The sequence below is a fragment of the Gossypium hirsutum genome, chromosome A11 (genome assembly GCF_007990345.1).
Source record: "Gossypium hirsutum isolate 1008001.06 chromosome A11, Gossypium_hirsutum_v2.1, whole genome shotgun sequence".
NCBI classification, from domain to species: domain Eukaryota; kingdom Viridiplantae; phylum Streptophyta; class Magnoliopsida; order Malvales; family Malvaceae; genus Gossypium; species Gossypium hirsutum.
The window spans coordinates 71,487,598-71,492,182 of record NC_053434.1 but is presented as its reverse complement, the minus strand read 5'-3'; the positions used below and the strand labels follow the sequence as shown (position 1 = coordinate 71,492,182).

Genomic DNA, 4,585 nt, shown 5'->3' with positions numbered 1-4,585 from the left:
TCAGCCACTGGAATGGCTAAGTATGATCATATGTGGGCTTATGTATGACAAGGCCCTAGTTGGTCCATGAAACCCCAAAATAGGTAAGGTTTACTTTGAAAACAGAGGCTGATAGCAGCAGTGGTGTGGATTGGAAAAATCACAAGAATTCGTAGGAGTGGAATTAAATAGTGAATAAATTATGTAATCGAACCTTGATGAATCTACTTTCATATGGAAGTAACGAAACAATCATATGAACAGTACAGTAAGAGATATTCGGGTTCTTGTGGAACAGGGCCAGAACAGTTTCTGGATTCCCTGTTCCGCCTTTGGAAATTCACTATAAATTTACCAGAGATAATTAGGGGTCATACCATATATGTATGGATTCCTCTCTGAGTCTAGTTTCCATAGAAACAAATGGAATCAGTATTGAAGCTCTGTGCAGAGAGATATCCAAGTCGTAATGGGAAAAGGTCAGTGTAGTCGACCCCTGTAACATGGGAGACTTTGACTAATAAACTGTACTAATTGGCCCGACCAAAAATTCTAGAAAAAAATACATAGGTGGGGACATGAGTCTAGTTTCAGGGAAAAATCACAAAACTGATTTTCGAGTTGTGAAACTCAAGATATGATTTTTGAAGCGACTAGTACTCAGACTGGGCAGTGTCTGGAAAAAATTTTTCAAAGTTTGTTAACATCTCGTGTCCGACTCCGGTGTCGGTCTCGGGTTCGGGGTGTTACAAAGACCCTATTTCTCACTTTTCTAATCATCCCTTACTCATTCAGCATTCTCTCCTCTCTCAACTCTCTTAGCCCTTACGCCTATCATCATCTTTGCATAAAGATTTTTTGCAAGATAGCCTCTTAAAGAGCCCTTGGTCGGCCACCTTGGCGAGCCATCAGAAAAGGAGCGAAGTGAAGGAACGAAGGAGCCCTCGTCAGTCAGAGTTTTGAGTGATAGCCACTTTGTTTTGGGTTTAATCTTTCCTTTCTTTAAGTTAATTCAAGAATGTTTGCTATGTGTTTACTATTCTTGTTTACAACAATGATAGCTAAATTTTATTTAAGCTAGGATGATTATTTTGATTGAATAATATTTATTTGATTCATGCTTATAATATTTGTGCCTCAGTCGATCATGTTTTCAATTAAAATCAAGCCTGTATTTCGTTCATACGTTATTGAAATGCACCTGAATTAGCTGAGCGATCCTAACCAGATGACGACAAATGGACACATAATTGAAATGTGCATGCCCATTTTAGATCCTAACCCGATTAAATTGTAGGTTGCATAACAGCCCTAACCAAGCTCTGTTATCTGCATAGTTTTTAGATTTGTGTGATTAAACTGTTTCAAACCTAACACATCCCTGTTACCTCACTCAAATACTAAGAAACCCTTAGTAAATAAGGATCAGTAAAATGCATATTTTCTAAGTAAAGGATTCCGAAAGGACCTAATGAGGTTTCCAAACTCATGATAGATCGAGTTGCCATGGAATGTTTTTTCGAATATTAATAAGCATGTTGATAATAATTTGAGTTTAATTAAAGTAATTGTCCTAACTTATTTATGTTATAATTGTTGCTTATTTGTTAATTTTGCTAAAATCTATTTCATTCATATAGTTTGCATACTTAGGATAAATTGCATTAGGGATCATTGCATTTAGTTTCATATACTTAATTTTTCATCACGTCTCAATTATATTGTTTTTTATTTATTAAATTGTTAATATAATTTCACAAATTAATTGGCTTAGCACAAATACAATCCCTGTGGAGACGATAACTCGATACTTACTTATTACTTGATAACAACTATGTACACTTGCACAAACCTGAGCGTTACAAGTTTTTGGCGCTGTTGCCGGGGATTGTCAACTATTGCCATAGTAATTTTTTTGTGAAATTATTTATTTTCAATTTGGTTAATTCTAACATTACTAACTTATTCTTTTTAATTTTATTATTTTCTTTTTTTAGGGGTTTATGAGCATAGATCGGATTATCGATTTACTCCCAGTAGACCCTAAAATTGAGCGAACTTTCAGACAAAGAAGACGTGAACAAACAGCTCAAAGACAAGTCGAGATGGACCTTGGAAATTAGAATCAAGACTAAGGTAATGAAGTCGATCATGTACGAAATCCATTGCCGATGATAGGGATTGATGCATCAGACAATATGCTGTGCCGCTTTTCAATGAGTTAAATCCAGGAATTAGAAGGCCAGATCTTGAGGTAACCCAATTTGAATTGAAACCAGTGATGCTTCAAATGCTACAAATGGTAGGCCAATTTAGTGGTATGCGCACAGAAGATCCACATCTCCACCTTCGATTGTTTATGGAGGTGAATGATTCATCCAAGATAGCCGGTGTGATTGAAGATGCACTGAGGTTGAAGTTGTTTCCATACTCATTGCGAGATCGAGCACGAGCATGGCTCAATTCATTGCCACCAAGTTCTATATCTACATAGCAAGAATTAGCAGAGAGATTTTTAGCAAAGTATTTCCCATCTAGCAAGAACGCTAAGTTGAGGAACGAGATCACAACTTTCCAACAATTGGATGACAAGTATTTGTATGAGGCTTGAGAGCAATTCAAGGAGTTACTTCGTAAGTGTCCTCATCATGGGATTCCTCATTGTATCCAGTTGGAGACATTTTATAATGGTCTCAATGCACATACAAGATTGATGGTAGATGCTTTTGCAAATGGTGCAATTTTTTCTAAGTCTCATAATGATCATCAAGAGGATCACAAGCAATAACTATCAATGGCCAACAAAATGGAACAGCTTCAGGAAGACGTATAGCTGGAGTTCATGAAGTTGATGCTCTCACTTCATTGTCAACTCAGGTATCATCTATTTCCTCTATGTTAAAGCAGTTTACTGCTAATAGTGCTAATAATTTTGCAACTCAGCCACCAAGTCCATTTTAAGTAGTTTCCTGTGTGTACTATGGGGAAGGTCATCCTTTTGAGAATTGCCCATTGAATCTCGAGTCAGTGTACTATGTGGGGAACCAACATCAAAATAGGAGTGGACAAGGACCCTAGTCCAACTTCTATAATCCTTCATGGCGTAATCATCCTAACTTTTCTTGGAGCAACCAAGGAAATGGACCAAACAACAACTTTATGCAACATAGACCCAACCAATCTCAACGGTTTAATCAGCAAGCTCCAAAACCACCTAAAGATGAGGTGTCAAATAGTTTGGAGAACTTCTTGAAAGTGTACATGGAAAAAAATGACGCTTTGATCCAGAGCCAAGCAATAACACTAAAAAATTTGGAAAACCAAATGGGTCCGTTAGCTATGGAGCTTCGTAATAGACCGTAAGGAACCTTGCCGAGCGATACTGAGAATCCAAGAAACTTGGGTAAAGAACATATTAAGGCAGTGGCATTACGAAGTGGTAAAATTTTGGAACCCTGATTGATTGATGTTGAAGACGAGCTTGTTGAAAAGGAGGAAAGTGAACCAACTGTTGAAATTCCTACACCAAAAGAATCAAAAACTGCAAAGACTGACAAGGTAAATCCTAACTTAGTGAATTCAGATACTTTAACATCTTTTTCGGATACAGATTTACCTACACAGAAGAGTTGTTCAGTTCAACCGAAAGTTCCATCACCTTCAAGTTTATGAAGGATTTACTATCCAAGAAGAAATGACTGAGTGAGTATGAGACTGTCGCCTTGACAAAGGAGTGCAGTGCGTTTCTGCAGAACAAGCTGCCACCAAAATTGAAGGATCCAGGAAACTTTACGATACCCTGTAACATTGGTGAATCTTACTATGGTAAAGCTTTGTGTGACTTAGGAGCGAGTATCAACTTGATCCTGAAGTCTATTTTCAAGATGCTAAGGATAGGAGAAGTAAGACCTACAACTGTGACACTTCAGCTAGCAGATCGATCTTTAGCATACCCCAAAGGAAAGATCGAGGATGTTTTGGTAAGAGTTGATAAATTTATTTTTCCTGCTGATTTCATTATTCTAGATTTTGAAGCAGATAAAGAAGTGCCAACTATCCTTGGGAGACTTTTCCTAGCCGCGAGAAGAACGTTAATTGATATGCAGAAAGGCGAACTCACCATACGAGTTCAAGATGATCAAGTAACTTTTAACATTCTTAAAGCGATGAAATTTCCCGATCCGACAGAAGAGTGTTCAGTTATGGAAGAGTTAGAAACCTTGATTTCTATGCAAAGCAATTTTGAAGAAGATCCATTAGAGAAAAGCCTTAGGGTTTGACCCTTTGGAGGATGAAGAAAGTGAAGAAAACATGGTACTGGTGGAAGCCAATTCGAGAAATTTTATTCAATCCATGCAGTTTGAACCATTGGAGTTGGAGGTCAGAGAATTTGTGCAACCCAAATTGTCAATCGAAGAACCACCTACACTCGAACTAAAGGTACTTCCTTTCCATTTGAAATACGTTTATTTAGGTGACTATTCCACTTTGCCTGTGATTATTTCAGCAGAACTGACAAAAGACCAAGAGGAGCAATTAATTTCTGTTTTAAAGAAATTTAAGAAAGCAATTGGTTGGACCATAGCTGATATTCAAGGTATAAGCC

At 37.4% G+C, this 4,585-nt stretch overlaps 1 non-coding gene across 1 annotated transcript; it reads right to left on the bottom strand.

Annotated features, from left to right (window-relative positions):
* Positions 1-2,527: 2,527 nt before the first annotated feature.
* LOC121210542 (small nucleolar RNA R71) lies at positions 2,528-2,634 on the bottom strand. Its single transcript, XR_005905660.1, has one exon. It is a non-coding gene; the product is annotated as a small nucleolar RNA R71 (small nucleolar RNA).
* Between the last annotated feature and the right edge of the window lie 1,951 nt (positions 2,635-4,585).